The 16,778-nt window shown below is 36.4% G+C and overlaps 1 long non-coding RNA gene across 1 annotated transcript in view; it reads right to left on the bottom strand.

The window, feature by feature from the left end:
- Positions 1–532: 532 nt before the first annotated feature.
- LOC135322917 (uncharacterized) overlaps positions 533–16,778 on the bottom strand; it is a 162,578-nt gene continuing 146,332 nt past the window's right edge. Inside the window, exon 3 of the long non-coding RNA XR_010384003.1 lies at positions 533–685. This is a non-coding gene — a long non-coding RNA (uncharacterized LOC135322917). The remainder of the gene's footprint in view (positions 686–16,778) is intronic.

The following is a 16,778-nucleotide window of genomic DNA, read 5'->3' as shown; positions in this document are numbered from 1 at the left end:
AATATGCATCCATCTTTTTTTAAGTATAAAGATGCATAATGGCTGCATTCATTTCCTTGAAAAACATTGGACTTAATGACCTATTGAAAATGCAAATGCTAATATATCCAATACCATGTACAAAAAGGTGAAAACTGAAGATTTCCTTGCTCCTGTTCACTGACTCTAACCAACTCCACAGCATGTTTAGTTAGAATCAGTATTAGATTTGAGAATCAGTCCAGACTAGCACGTCAGAGGAAGCAGGTCTTTGCATTAGGAGTTATCATCCAGCACATAACTTTTTGAGGACTTTAGAGTCCTTTGAGATAAAAGGGACACTTTCAGTCTGAGCTTCTAATGAAACAGAATTAATAAAATGTGCTAGCTTAAAACCATTTCACCCTTGGGAAACAATAAAGCTCACCCTGGACAACTGGCTATATTTTGCAGATTGAAAGGGGCCATTGATTAATGCTTTGATGCTAGCATCCTCTTGGCCAGAAAAAATGTTCCATAATATTCCCTCTGATTCTCTGAGAGTTAGGCACCTTTGTGTAGAAGAATCAGTCCGTGGTGCTTTCTGAAGGGAGGCTGGAGATAGGTTGTCAGGATCGTGGCTAAGCTGGTAGAGTTCTGAATCCACGGAGCTCCTAGTTACTGTCCTCTGTGAGCTGGGCAAATTAACCTGGGCCCATTGCACTGCCTGAAACAAAATAAGGAATCAGTAAAATAAGGGACTGTATTTTTGCATGCCAGTTACCATTCAGTTTGATTTTTCTGGGAAGGTGTGTGCAGTGGGAGTATTTTTGATGCAGATAAATTTTTGATTCCCTAAGCTTAATGACATAGGGAGCTAAGTAGAAGAAAAGACATTTTAAGAATCCTTGTCACTGCCTACATACAATAGGCACTTGATTTATGAAAATTACAACTAAATAAGACAGAATGAATTTAAAGCACTTATCCTCTTGAAAATTTAGCCGGTTAAGGTCCTGAATTTTCCTTAACCTCAGTGCATGACTGTGGATATTTCTACAATTGAGTAGTTATTTATAGAAACCAACAACAACAACAACAAAAATGAGCATCTTCAAGAACAAGTAGATATGAAAAAGAACTGATTAGGAATTTTGAAAAAAATGCACTCTTTGAAATTAAAAATCTCAATATATGGATTAAAGTCTAGATTGAGATCAGCCAAAGATAGAATTGGAAAATAGTGCTGCGGAATTCACACAGAATGCAGCACTTGGAGACAAAAACTACTTAAGGGAAGCCAAGAGTCGTGAATAATTGACAGAGAGGCTCCTAAACAAATATTTAGGAGTTTCAGGGGAAAACAGATGAAAGAGAAAGACAGAAGAACAACATTTGAAGAGAGAAGGCTGAGAAATTTCCAGAGTTGAAGACAAGCCTGCAAACGAAAAGTTCACAACATAAATAAAAATAAACCTACATTGTAGGGAAATGGTAAAACGTCAAGGACAAATAGAACAATCCTAAAAGCTACCAGAGGAAAAAGACTGGTCACTGAGAGAAGAGTTACAGCTGGGCTGGCCTCTTCTCATCAGCATTGATCAATGAAATAATTATCCAAACAGTGGAGGGAAAAGAATTTTCCATCTAGCTAGATTCTCATGCCAAAACTAAATTATCATTGAAAAAAAAGACAGAATAAGGATCTTTCAGCCTTGAAAAGTTTACCCCTCCATTAAAGGGTTAACTTGAATATAAAGAAAAGAGCCTAATAATAATCATTATAACAATGGCTAACACTTTACATGCATCAACTACTTTTAATCCTCCCGAGAACTCTATGAGGAGGACACATTTTTAACTTTATTTTACAGTGAGGAAACAGGTTCAAAAAGATTAAGATCGCCCTGCTATTAAGAATGGAGATTTAAACCAGGTGGGCCAGGAAGACACTGTATGAAAGAAATCACAAATAAACAAGAAGTTGACAAAATAAGTGGATATAGTTTAATTGACCACTGACTGTAACAATTCACTGTTTTACTTAAAAAAAAAGAGGAAAAACTAAAACTGTCTGTAACAGTAATATCAGGAGTTGTTCCATAACTTGGCTGAATCATACCAAGAACTTCTGTGTGTTTAGGAGAATTGTGGTAAAGAATAACTTAAAACTTTTAATGAAAATTTATATTTACATAGTTAAAAATATAAGGAAAACAAGAACAAAGCTAGAATTGTAATTTATAGTTTCAAAATCAGTAGAAGAATATTTAAAATGAAATAAAGGAATTTACCAATTCAGCAGAAAACAAGAAGGAAAATTATAAAAAGGGAAAGGAAGGCAAAAAGAAAACAAAACAAAAGCAGTAGTAAAAATATATTCAAAAGCATCACTAATCACAATAAATAATTGTGAAATGAAATTTAATTATTAGAAGAATTTACTAATCTATTGTATCTTTTTAATTAGCCAAGAAATTTTATTATCCAAGTTTTGTATCTGCCTCCAACAGGTTAGTATCATTTTAATTGATGATATATTGAGAACATTCAAGAGCTGTAGCTTGCATTTCTTATTTAAAAATCCATATTTAAAAACTGAGACGTGTGTTTATGTAACCATGATGATAAGGGAAATTACAACCCAAACAGATGGATATTTATAAAAACTGATATTTCAAGAAAAGACTTGAAATAAGAAGTCCTTACCAACTTCTTCTTTAACTAGAGAACAATTATTTTAGAATTACATTTTTTCCTAATGGTACTCCAGAGTAAGTCAAAGGGAAAACATTTAGCAATCTTAAATCTTTTACCTTATAAAATTTTAGACGGATTGCTATCAGAATGATTTTCCAATCAACATTACAGGAAATCTCGATAAAAGGCCAAATGTCTACATATTTCTTAAAAGTTGAATGATTTTTTTTAATATATCAACACAGATGATCTCCATCATTTTACATACTGAAACAGCAGGAATCATTTTTATTGTCCATGTACTGTATGAGTATTAAATTAAACTCTGATTCTTATTGATCAATACTGTAGATTCCATGTCATCATTAAGTCTAAGAAAACAAATTTCTGCATCTTCTGTAGAAACTTTTCAGTTGTAACAACATTCTCAAAAAGTTTTCACTTTGTCATTATCTTTCCTTTTTGATTGCAAAGTGCAAAAGATTCCTGAACAAACAGCCTGCTCATAGCTTCCTGTAACTACCACTACAATCAAAATGGAAAATTGTGCCATCAACTGAAAGGCTTCTTCCTGCTACCCCTTTAAAGCCACACCCTCCCACCCCCATCCTTAACCCCTGGCAACCACTAATCTTTTTCCCATCTCTATAATTTTGTTATTTCAAGATTGTTATGTAAATACAATCATTCAATATGTAACTTTTTTTCACTCATCATCATTCCCATGAGTTTCACCCAAGTTGTTGCATTTATCAATATTTCATTCCTTCTATTGCTGAGTACTTTCTCTGCCATGGATATACCACAGTTTGCTTATCCATTCAACCACTGAAGGAAAACTGGATAGTTTCCAGCGGCTATTATGAATAAAGCTGCTGTGAACATTCATGTACAAGTTTCTGCATGAATGTAAGTTTTAATTTCTCTGTGGTAAATGCCCAGCAGTGCAGTTACTGAATCATATGGTAAGTACATGTTTACTTTGAAAAGAAACTGCCAAACTATTTTCCAGAGCGTCTGTACCATTTAACATTCCTACCAGCATTGTATGAGTGAACCAGTTTCTCTGCATTCTTGCCAGCATTTAGTGTAGTCACTGTTTGTAATTTTAGCCATACTGATAGGTGTGTAGTGATATCTCAATTGTGGTTTTCATTTACATTTCCTTAAGGGCTAATGAAGTTGAACACCATTTTATGTGCTTACTTGCCATATGTCTGTTCTCCTTGATAGAGTACTGGTTCATGTCTTTGGCAAATTTTTCTAATTTGGTTGTTTATTTACTATTGTGCTTTGAGAGCCCTTTACATTTTGTAGACACAAATCCCTTGGCCTATATGTGTTTTGCAAATATTTTCTCCCAGGTTGTAATTTATCTTTTCATCCTTTTAAGAGAGTCTTTCCCAGAACCAAAATTTTTTATTTTGATAAAGTCCAAATTGTTATCTTTTCCTTTTATGGACATAAGCTTTTGGTATCAAATTTAAGAACTCTGCCTAGCTCTAGGTCCCACAGATTTTTCACTTACATTTTGTTCTAAACTTTTATAGTTTTGCATTTTACATTTAAGTCTGTGATTCATTTTGAGTTAATTTAGTAAATTTCTGTGTACAGTGTTAGGTTTAGGTGGGTTTTGCTTTCTTGTTTTATTTTGTTTGGTTGTTTTCTTTTTTCCTTCCCTGTGGGTGACCAGTTGGTTCAACCCATTTATTGGAAAGGCTATCCTTCCTTCGCTGAGTTGTTTTTCTCCTTTGTCAAAGATAAGTTGAGCATATTTGTGCGAGTCCCTTTCTGGGTTCTCTGTTCTGTTCCACTGATCTACGTGTCTATCCCTCCACCTACGCCACAGTCTCCATCACTGTAGCTACAGAAGTCTTCAAATCAGGGGCACTGACTCTGCCTGCTCTACTCTTCTTTTTCAACATTCTTTTAGCTATTCTAGTCCCTTGCCATTTCACATACATTTTAGTTTAATCTTAACAATGTCTACAAAAAATCTTGATGATATTTTCATAGGAATTGCATTAAACTTGTATATCAATTTGGGAAAACTGACATCTTTATGTTGAGTCTTTCAATCCATGAACACAGTAAGTCTCTTCATTTATTCAGATCACCTTTGACCTCTTTTATCAGCTTCTTGTAATTTTCATCATACAGATTCTATACGTTTTTGTCAGATTTATACTGAATATTTAATATTCTTTGGAGCAATTGTAAATGGTATTGCATTTTTAAAAAAAATTTGGTTTCTACTTGTTTGCTGTTAGTATATAGAAAGGCAGTTGATTTTGGCATGTTGATCTTATGTCCTGTGAACCTGCTGAACTCACTTGTGGGTTCTAGGAGAGTTTTTATTGTTGGTGGTGGTGGTGATGGTAGATTCCCACAAATTTTCTAGGTGTACAATCATGTTACTTGAAACTAGAGATAGTTTTATCTCTTTCATTCATTATACTATATTTTTTAAAAGTTAAGTTCTTTACTTCTTTCAAGACACATCACTTAAAAAGATTCTGAAAATCTGAAAACAAAGAATGGAACTAGATACAGCAGGCAAATACACACACACACACCAGATAGTAGGGACTTAATAATATAAGAAACATTAGAATATAAGCATTAGTAAAGGTAAAAAAATGGGGTACTACATAATATATGTATCAATCCACCAAGAATACAAAATTATCATGAACTTCTAGGCAACTAACAACATGGTCCTGATATCAGTAAAGCAAAAACTGACAATTACAAAGATAATTTTGCAAAATATGATGGGTTATTTGAACACACTTATATTAAAAACAATCAATCAATCAGAAAAAGATTACAAGACAATAAAAATTTTAAAATAAAGTTATCAAGTTTGAGTTAAGGTATGTGCATACACACATATGTTATATTCCACTAACAGGATATACGTTTTCATTTCAAGCACTAGTAGAACTTGTAAAAAATGGATCATTCAAACAAGGTTATAAATTTCAAAGTAAAGTTGCCAAATAGACCACTATCTCTTGTCATGGTACCATTAGAACCATGGTACCAAATTAGAAACCAACAATAAAAAGAAAACCTAAAAGGCACATATGTTTGTAATACTAAAGATACACGTAAGTAATCCATTGATTAAGCAGGGAATCATAGTGGAAATAATAAAATTTTCAGAAATAAACATAATGAAATTATCACCCATCAAAAAATGAGATAGGCAAAATGGTATTTTAAAGATAAATTGTAGCCTTGAATTTGTTTATTAAAAAGATATGAAAACTGAAAATAAGTGAGCTAGAAGAACAGAGTAAACCTGGATAGAATGAAAGGGAGAAAATAATAATAATAATAGTGCAGAAAATAATAAAATAGAAAACAGAAATAAGGTAAGCAAATAAAAAATCTGCTCTTTTAAACTATTTTAAATCTAATTCTTTGACTAAGTGAGTGAATCATTCATATAGTTCAAAACTTTAAATGTATGAACTGGTATATAATTAAAAGCTTTCTTTCCATTTCTTTTGCCTGACCACCCAATTTCCCTTCTACAGACAACCAATATTATTTTCTTTTTTATCTTTCCAGTGGTAACTTGTACATTGAGCCAGTATAAAATAGATAGTAGCCTTTTCCTTTTTTTAGCTCAAATGTAAATTGGATATATTTTTCAGACCTTCAGCAAGACTGAAGTGAGAAGGGGAGAGAGAGAGAGGGAGAGAAGACACAAATAAACAATAGTTGGGATGAAAAAGAGGACATAACTATGGATATGGCAGAGATTCTAAGCATCCTAATTAAATATTATGCCAATAATTTTTCATATGTATGTCAATAAACTTAAAAACCTAAGTGAAGTAGGTGGTTTTTCAGAAAAATATAAACTATCTGGACTAGTCAGAGTTCAGTCATGAAAACAGAGCCTCTCCAGGTAGTCCAATAAAAGGGATTTAATACAGGAGATCTGCTTCAAAAGGAGAACTTCAAAGTTAAGCAGCAGGTGGTGAGGCAACACTGAGATTAGTACCATCAGGAAACTGTTACCACCACTAGGGCTGGAGGGATCAAGGCGGGAGTTGGCATCACTGAGGGTTAAGAACCAGTTACCAGTGGGAGCTAGATTTGTGACAGGGCGCCGAGAGGGAGCTGGATCATGGGGAAAAGCTGTTTAGTGGGAGCTGGAACCCCAGAGGAGACAGCCATTGCTGGAGGCAGAGAGAGGATGGGAGAAATGGCATGGCTTCTCCCTCCCTCCTGCCCAATAGTCCTCTGCTAGTGTTCACCATTGACCAAAACTAGCTAATTGGATAGGGGATCTCAGAAATGTAGTTTGCAGCAGGAAGACAGACAAATGATCTGAGAGCAAATAGGAAAGAAATGACATCCTCAAAATTGATTCAAGAGAAAAATAAACCTAACAACAATAAACCTGCAACCATCTGCAAGTAAAATATTCTCTATATCCTCCTTAACCTCCTAACCTCCAAACATCTTGGACCCAGACAGTTTTATAGGAATTAAAACAGATAATCCTAATATTATAAAAATATTTCAGATAATTGAAAAAGTGAAAAAACCACCTAATTCATTTTATAAAGCTAGTATAACTTTGAAATTAAAACTAGAAAGGGATAGCATGAGAGAATCATGAAACAATTATATTTCATTTATGAACATAGGAAAATCCTAAGTAAAATAAGAACAAATTGAATTCAACATACCTATATCTATTATTGATAAAAATGATACATCCTAATTAAATAGAATTTTTCCATTATGCAAGGATGTTGCAACATCATAAAATATATGAGTGTAATTAGCACTGTCAGATTGAAAGAGAAGTCATTCTCAACAGGTGCAAAAAATATGTTGGGATAAAATTAAATATATAAGATTTTTAAAAATCTTAGTAAATTATGAATAAAAGAGATGTGGACTCACTGTTTCTAGATTCACTGTTTCAGCTCTACCACCTAATATTTTCTCCTCAACGCAACTAACTCAGGCTATAATCGTCACCATTTCACTGCCAAGTTTAATGGAAAATTGTTATTTTAGTCTGAGCAGCTCTGATACAGAGGATCTCTCCCTCCTTCTTGGAATACTCTCTTCCCTGGACAACTATGATTCTATACTCCCCGGGTTTTCCTCCTAGATCAGTGGTCATCCATTCTCATTCTATTCACTGGTGCCACCGTAAATGTTAAAGCTCCCTGGAATTCAGCCCTCTCTTCTCTTTATTTTCTCTCCTCTCTTTACACTTGCCATCCTGATGATTTTATTCATTCTTGTGACTTTAAACACTATGTGTCTACTGATAACACCCAAAGGCATATTCAGCTCCAACCGCCTATTTGGCATCTTCACTGAATGTAAAATAAGGATCTCAAACCTAATTTGTCCAAAGCAGGACTCTTGGTTTCCCTTTTTCTTCTGCTGACAAACAACCTTTTCCTCTCCAGGGAATTCCTAACTCTGTTAAGGCAACTTCACTTACTGTTGCTCAGGTCAGATACATAGGATCATCCAGAACTGCTCTCTTTCCCTCCATCACACACCCAATCCATCACCACACCTGGTTAGTTTCATCTTCAGATAGATCCTTAACCCAAGCAGTTCTTACTACCCCCCTAACTACCAACATGGTGCAAGCCAGCATAATCTCTTACACAATTGAACACAATTGCCTCCCAACTGGTCTCTCAGCTTCCATTCTTGTTCCCTACAGGCAATTCTGCCAACAGCAGCCAGAGAGAACTTCTTAAACATAATTCAATTCAAATCATGTCCCTTCTTGTGACTCCTCAAAGCCTTCTGTTGGTACTTAGAGTAAATTCCAACCTATGTGGCCTGGCAGCGCTACCTCAGTGACTCATCTCCCACTGCTGTTATCCCTGCTGGCTTCCTTCTGGTCACACTGCTCTTCATCTGCTTCTTGGTCACAGTAGGTTATGCCTAACTCAGGCATTTCTTTCATTGCCCCCTGCATGGACTGCCTTTCTTCCAGACTGTCACATGGCTTGTGCTGCTCAGCCAGATCCCCTTTGGTGGGTCTTGTTACCTCACCTCCTAGAATCTCAGTGGACAGCCTGCAGTGGATGGCCTGTTCCACTTTAGCTGAAGAAAACCACCTTGTTCACGGTCATACTACTTCCTGGGATGGCCGCATCTAACATCTGGTCCTTGCAAGGGTATAAGGGCCACGCTTCCTTGCCCCTACTTACTCTACCCCTTGAGTGGGGTCATAGGAGCTCTAGAGCTCTCTAGTGAAACGGGCAAGGCTGTTGCTGGACCTGCACTGAAGCTCCAGTTCTCTTCTGCCCACTCTTCCCCTGTCTCCCCTCACTCGCACAGGTGTTGGTCCCAAGGGCATTTCTTAATATGTGCCCTGCATGCTGAGTTCCATCTCAAGCCTGCAGCACACAACTCACCTCACTTATTCAGTTCTCTGCTCAAGTATTCATTTCTCAGAGAGGCCTTCCCTGAACCCCACCTAAATAAGCATTCCCCTGTCACTCTTTATTTTTCTTCATATCGTGTACCAGTTCCTGAGTGTGTGTGTGTGTGTGTGTGTGTGTGTGTGTGTGTTTCTCTCTCTACCTTGTTAAGCTCCATGAAGGACTTCGTCACATTCACCACTCTGTCCTCATCACTTAGAAAAGCTCCTGGCACGTAGTAAGCGCTGAATAAAAATGTTCTGAATAAAAGGCTAAATACACATGATAATGGACATCAAATATAAAAAAACAATAGGAGCCCTTTTCTTAATTGTGCACTTTTAGAACTTTAAGGAGAAGGACAAAGGTATCTGATACTACCCCACTGTTCAACAATACAATAAGATTAAAATAATGATTAGAGGAATAAGAGTTGGAAAAGAAGAGACAGAATTATCTTTATAGGTAAGCTATATGATTGTCTCCCAAAGAAATGCAAAATAAAGTGTTCAGACAATTGATTGGACCTAGTGAGAAAATTTGGCTTATGCCAAATGAGATGAAAGTACAGCTCTCTTGCATTTCCATACACAATTAATAATCAATCTGAAAATATAATAAATGAAAGATAATTTATAAGAGTAATAAAAACTATAACTACTTAAGAATAAGTCTAACAAAGGTATATAAGACTTTTGGAAAAAGTTTACAAAAACTTTATTGAAGAACATGCAAGAGACTTGAAAAAACAGGGTGAAATGCTATGATGGTGGACAGGAAGACTTACTAGATTAAGAAGTCAATTGCCTCCAAATTAATCTAAAAAGTAAATACAACTCAAGTGAGAATCATGATGGAGTTTTTCACAGAACTTGACAAGCTAATCCTAAAATTCATTTGGTACAGTAAAGGGTAAAAAATAGACAAAACATTTTGAAGCAGAACAAAATGGTACAATCTTAACCCAGTATCAGGTGGGAACATTTAAGAAAACATGACTCTAGGGCAAAGGAGAGACAAACCAATGAAACGAAACATGAAAACCCAGAAACTAGACTATGGAAAGCTTGGTTCAGGCCAGAGATCACATCACAGATTGATATCAATATTTGGTAAGTAGCACTAAAACAATTTGTGTGGAAAAGAAATGAGTCCTACCTCATACCACACCAAAAAAGTTCAGATGGATTACAGGATCAAATGTGAAAAGCAAGACTTTTTGAAGACAATGTAATTTTAATCACAACAAATCAGCTTAGGGAAGAACTTGTTAGATAAGATAAAAGATTCCAGACCATAAAGAAATATGGATAAATGTGATATCATCATCTTAAAATTCAACATCAAGAGCAAGTCCAACCACATGACAATAACAACCAAACCCCAGACAGGTAAAAAGATAAGCTACAGACTGGAAGATATTTGCTGTGTGTTGACCTCACAAAAGATTATTAAGACAAATAATCCAATAGACAAATGGACAAAAGATATAAACAATCTATAGCAGAAGAAAACTGAATGGTAAATAAGCATATGTTAAGATGGTCAACCTTACTAATAATCAGGGAAGTAAAAATTAAAATGATACCATTTCATACCCACTGGATTAGAAAGAATAAAACATCTGACTCTAACAGGGACTTTCATGTGCTACTGTTGGGGTTACAGATGGTAGAACAACTTTGGTGGACAGTTCAAGTAGCAAAGTTAAGATGCTTATACTTTATCATCCAGTAATTCCATTTCTAGAAAATATTCTCTAGTCGAGGTAAACTCTTACACAAGGAGTAGACTATTCACTGCTGTGTTATCTGTAGGAGCAACATATTGGAAATGACTTAAATGCCCTTCAATACAGAGGTATGACTGTATATATTGTTAAATACAGTCATATAGTGAAATATTGTGCAGCTATGAAAATGAATGACCTAAAATTACATGTTTCCATATGGATAAAGCTTAAAAAATTTAATGCTGAAAAAAGTAAGTTGGAGAATATATAGCATATAATAATATTTATTTAAAGTTTAAGAACAAAAATACAGTGCTATCTGTTGTTTGTGGATATATCAGGTACTAACAGATACAATCCTCATAAAGCCATTCATGGGAATGCTATACAACAGTTTCCCTTGAGGGGAGGAATGAAGGGAATGTGATTGGAAAGGGGTACACAGGAGGCTTTAATGATATGTATGTTGTTTTATTAAAAAAACTAACTGGCAAAACTCTGAGATTTGTTACAATTCAGTGTTAGGCATGAGAGTGTTATTACATGATTCCTTACACTTTCATGAATGTTTGAAATATTTCACTTAAAATATTTAACATTTGTTATTTTATTTTAAAATCAGGAAAAATTGTCAAAATGTTCTCCAAAACCACCTACATGCCCATGAATAGGGAACTAGTTAAACCAATGTTAATACATAATGAATTATTATGCAAATATTTTAAATGATGCTTTATATTTATACAATAAGGAAAGATACCTAAACATTTTATTGAATGAAAAAGGTTACAAATATTATGTACAGCATTATTTTATATGTACATAATACTCATATATATATCAGAAATGTTAAACAAAAATTTCTAAGTGGCTGTCTCTGGTTATACCTAGATGGTAGATGTTCTTTGCTATTTTCTCTAGTTCCTAATGATCATGTGTATTTTTATAAATATAATAAAACTGTTGAAATAGTTCTTCGGAAGTCACCTACTATAGAACTGTAAGTTAAAATGGAAAAGAATGGCAGGGCAGTGGCGGGCCCAGTGGGAAAAGGGTTGGGAACCAGGAGGCCTGGGTTGCAGTCCTAGCTCTGCCCTTAACTGCTGTGTGAGCCCAGACAAGTTCCTCTCCCTCTCTGGGCTTCTGGGGCCCCATTCATAAATTACGGAGGCTAAAATGAAAAAGAAATGCCAATTTTCACTTTAAATTTTCACTGTCTTCCTTTCAATTTATAATATTGAGTGCTGACAAGGCTTCAATTAAATTTTACCCTCAATCAGTGACGTTAGCTGTGTGAATTAGTATCACCTTTTCTGAAAAGTAATCTGGCAATATGGAACAAGAGCACGCTTACCATAATAGGGAATGATCCCAAGGAGATAACCAAGCATAGGCACAAGAATGTACAAGCAAGGATGTTTTTGTTACAGCATTACTCAGAGCATTAAAGAACTGGAAACAACCTAGATGTCCAGCAACAGGGAATGGCTCAACAGATGACAGTAAATTCAAGAAAATACTATGTAGTCAATAAAAAGCATATTTTTGAGGAATATCTAATAAGATGAAATATGCCCACAAATAAAAGTGAGACACAAGATATACTACAAATTTTGCCATATATCTATATATTTTAAAAGACCAGGAAGAAGCATGTCAAAATTTAATAGTGATTATCTCTGAAAGGTTAGATGATCAGTGATTTTTACTTTTTAATCTATTTCTGTATTTTTTAAATCATATAACAAACATGCATTTTCTATCTGAAAAAGCTACTTTTTAATTAAGAAAATAACCCTCAGCTCTGCCCCCTTCTTGTCTGAGCACTTCATCTCCCTCTCTAGTCCAACTTGCACTAGACCACAGAGCACAGACAGATCCCTGGGTTACAATTCACTGCAGGTAATTACAAGCCACCATTATAAATTGCCCTCTTGTCCAGACTCCTTTTTCAAAAATGTAAGCAGGTTTAGATGCCTGTACAGGTCAACAAATGAGAAAAGTTAGTGAAGGATCAACATTTTATTCCCCAATCTTGCCCAAGTCTATAAATATTCCTTATTATCCTTTGGTCCTGGTTTAATCGCTGTTGCATCGCCCTGAACTGGTTTGTGACATGAGCATTTTTCGCCCCAGGGGAAGGGTTAATGTATGAGAAAGGGGAGTGGATTAAACAAGGAAGAAAAACTATCTATATGTCATAAAATATACATGCTATTTCTAATTTATTCCTGTTCAGTGGAAGCAACATACCTAATGTGTTATGAACATTTCTGGTAATACAGTATCGTTGTTCCCTTTAATAATGTGTGAGTGTCTCTAACTCTCATTCGGACTCAGTGAATTACTGTTTTATTTAATGAAAAAAAAAAGATAAATTGTACTTGATTTGTATTTATTAATTTCTGTGAATTTGGTATATGACATTTATGAAAGCTTAGGCACATAATTTTTCCTTTTTTAATTTATAGCTGGGGAACTGTTTAAATATAATTTTAAATGATGCATAAAATGCTTCCTGACATATTTGTTTTCTGAATTTCCAACATGCATATTTGCTATTTCTATATGATGAACAAACACTGTCTCAAATTGTGGAGAAAGAAAAATGTTACCTGTTTAGGATTCCTTTACTAAGTCTTAGCTATTGTTTTTTGGTGGCAGTGGGCTGAGTTTCCTGGAGGTTGATAAGCTTAGTTGCAATTGCAATCTGGTTCATGCTTAACTCAGTTTGATAGGTAAGGCTTTGCAGGTGTAGCAATCATCAATTTGGTGCAAAACCTCAGAAAAGTCTAAAAATAGATGTCACTCTGATAGTCTTTTGGAGGCGTAGAAGTTAAATAATAGATGAAGTACATTTCTTAAAGAAAATTATTATTTTTCTGATAATTTCCTAAGTATAAGATCACTTTCCCAACAAAATAGGTATTTTCCTTCATATTTAATTTCTTTAAAATGGTTCTATTTTTCCTATTCTGCATTTTGGTCATATTATCTGGAAATTCCTCTGAAAAGCTCTATAGGTATTGTTCAGATAGTGTTCACTTATTCTGAAATTTCAATTTTTAATTTTCAAATAAATGCAAGCTTTACATTGTATTTTTTTCCCTTCAGAATAAGAGTGAAGTATTTATTTGGCCTTATTTTTAATCAGAACATGTTTTTAAAATAATTACTAACTCTGATGTGCAATCAGTGAATAAAAAAATGGAGAGACTCAAAGTCCTCCTGTTCTACTTACTTCTGTCATTAAAACAGATATTCTCTATAACCTTGACCAAAGCACTCCATCCTCTAATCAGAAAGGAGCAGACTTGTGTGTGGATTTATGATAGATGTCTGTGCCAGAGCTGGGAAGACTGTCTAGGACTGTGGGCTCTCACAGATTCGTTCTTGGGCTAAAATTTGGCTTATTAATTCTTATTTTAATTTGTTTTATATAGTTTCACCCAAACATGGTTTTCTTTTTCTCTCTTTCTTTCTTTCTTTCTTTCTTTCTTTCTTTCTTTCTTTCTTTCTTTCTTTCTTTCTTTCTTTCTTTCTTTCTTTCTTTCTTTCTTTCTTTCTTTCTTTCTTTCTTTCTTTCTTTCTTTCTTTCTTGAGCTTCTTATTCACTGGATATCTCAGATGTATTCATTGCAATTGTAAGTAGCTATGGCTTTAAATATGTGATGGACTTGCTGATGTCAGCAGCTAAAAACTAATGCTGCTGATATCAGCTGACAGGACACTAATTACTAGTTATGTGGCTGTTGCCTGCTAAAGGAGCTATTCAGTGAGTTATGATTTAGGAAGGCTGGAGAGCATAGGGCTGATGGGTGAAGAGATATCTAATGTGAAAATACCACAGAAGTTCTCAGATTGATCCATAGGACAGAGATCTGTCTAATTAGGAAGCGTCTTTTTTAATACTAAACCACACACACACACACACACACACACACACACACACACACACACACCCACACACACACCCACACCCACCCACACACCAGCTGGAAAAGAATTTGCAGGAAGACCCAGAGCCATCACTGATTTGGCTGTCAGCAAATACAACCTCGGCATGTTTCTTGCTGTTGAGTCAACTGTGGTTCTAGGACGATGACTCCCTCCCAGACAATCCCTCTCGTCATGTCAAAAGGGAGGGGCTTCACAGGTGGCCGGGACGGAGAGCCCCTGTCCACCACTGCTTGTCTTGCCTCCAGAACTGAGGCCTGGCCAGCAGCTAGGCATTCACAAAATTATCACTGACAAGGTAGCAGAGCTGGCGATCTTGCATCCCGGGGTGACTGCGGAAGTCACTCTGAGCTCTGAGACCCAGATGAGGCACCACAGTGGAGAAAGTGGGGACTTTTCGTCAATGAGGTTGGTCAGTTCTGCTGTTAGACCTTAATGCTTTCGAGGATAAGAGCTTGTTGCTAAGTTTAAATTCTAGGTGTGCTCAATAAAGGCTGATGGGGTGACCCTAGAGAGATCTTTGGGCAAAAATAACAACAAACTATAGGTTTCCTCTGAGACTAAAAATTTTTTTCAAAAAAATCTGGTTACTTACTTGCCAAATATGAGAAGACACCAAAACTTCAGTAAGCTATCTTTCTCTATGGAATTATTCAGGCTATGTCCACACACTTAGAGACACTTTTGCAGGAGTGAAGCCAGGCACAGAGGTGTGGGCATCGGTCCTCACACCCCAGCCGGTTTCCCTCCTCTCTTGCCTCTGTGCCTGTGTTGCCAGTTGTATGTGGAGAGTTTTACAAACAAGGCTGCCGAGCAGGCTGTTAGTGAGTCACGCCCGCTCCCTGCCTTAACGTTGGCACAGCCTCAATCTCCGCAAAGAGAGACAGAAGAGAGGAGGGAGAGGTGTTTTGAAAACACTTGCTTATGTTGATACATGTTTTAGCATCACTGATCTCTCCACAGAATAGGTAATAGGATGACAAATCACCAGAGGTTATTCCAGAAATATCCACAAGTTGATTCCCACATTTTTGAGTCTTCAGTAGAGAATGTGAAGCCCTACCCTGGGCCACAGGGTAGGATGGAAACAGGATGACCATGATGCCACAGAGAATAGTGAGTATTCAGCCAGCTGACCTGCTGAGCAGCTACATGACTATAAGCAACTTACAGTCATCTGAAATTTCTCATCTATGAAATAACTCCTTATAGCCCATGGCTGTGGAGAGGATGAAATAAGTTCATGACTATGACAACCTTAACATGATGCTGGGCACAGCAGGCTTTCTGCAACCATTATCTGCCTTCACCCTTTGTCTTATTTGGGGTTTCCCTCCACAGCCAGCCCTGAGACAAGGTTTCCAGGGCATGGATGCTCCAGAGGAGAAAGGAGACAGGGATTGGGACGCAGCCAATAGGGTAAGTTATTAAGATGGACATCAGTGTGGGTGACTGGGACTTAATCCTGCAGGGAAACAATCCAACACAGATCCTCAGCGTTATCCCACCTGAGGGAGGAGAGTTCTGGGGTATTGATACACCTAGTTCCAAGACTTATTGGTTGAAGGCTACTGGGAGTAGAGTAGATTAATTGCCAGGCAATCCCAGCTTAATGTGTGCCTTCTACTGCTCTCGGGGGGAAACCCTGCAATTCTGGCAGCTGGAATCAGCTAAAACAGTCTGAAATTTTTAGGGGCATGGGCAGGGAAATGACAGACCCATTGGGGGAATACCGAGACATCTAAAACACAGTAGTTTCCATCAAGAAGCCACCAATCTAATACGGAAGATAAGACAGTAAAGCTTCAAAGGAAAAGGTTTATGATGCCGAGATGTCTGCAGTTTCAAGGTGAGATCAGCACCTGGATGTCCCCGGGGTAGCACTCACTACCTCGGGGCCTCTGGCTCTTAGCCCTGCATCTGATCTGTCAGCATCCAGAGAGTGAATTCAGAGGAGCTGTCAGACTCATATTAACCAAGGCCCAGAGAGTCAGAGCGAAAAA

Source organism: Camelus dromedarius, chromosome 1 (genome assembly GCF_036321535.1).
Source record: "Camelus dromedarius isolate mCamDro1 chromosome 1, mCamDro1.pat, whole genome shotgun sequence".
Taxonomy (NCBI): domain Eukaryota; kingdom Metazoa; phylum Chordata; class Mammalia; order Artiodactyla; family Camelidae; genus Camelus; species Camelus dromedarius.
Note: the sequence above shows the minus strand (reverse complement) of the source record. Positions and strands in the feature narration are given on the sequence as shown.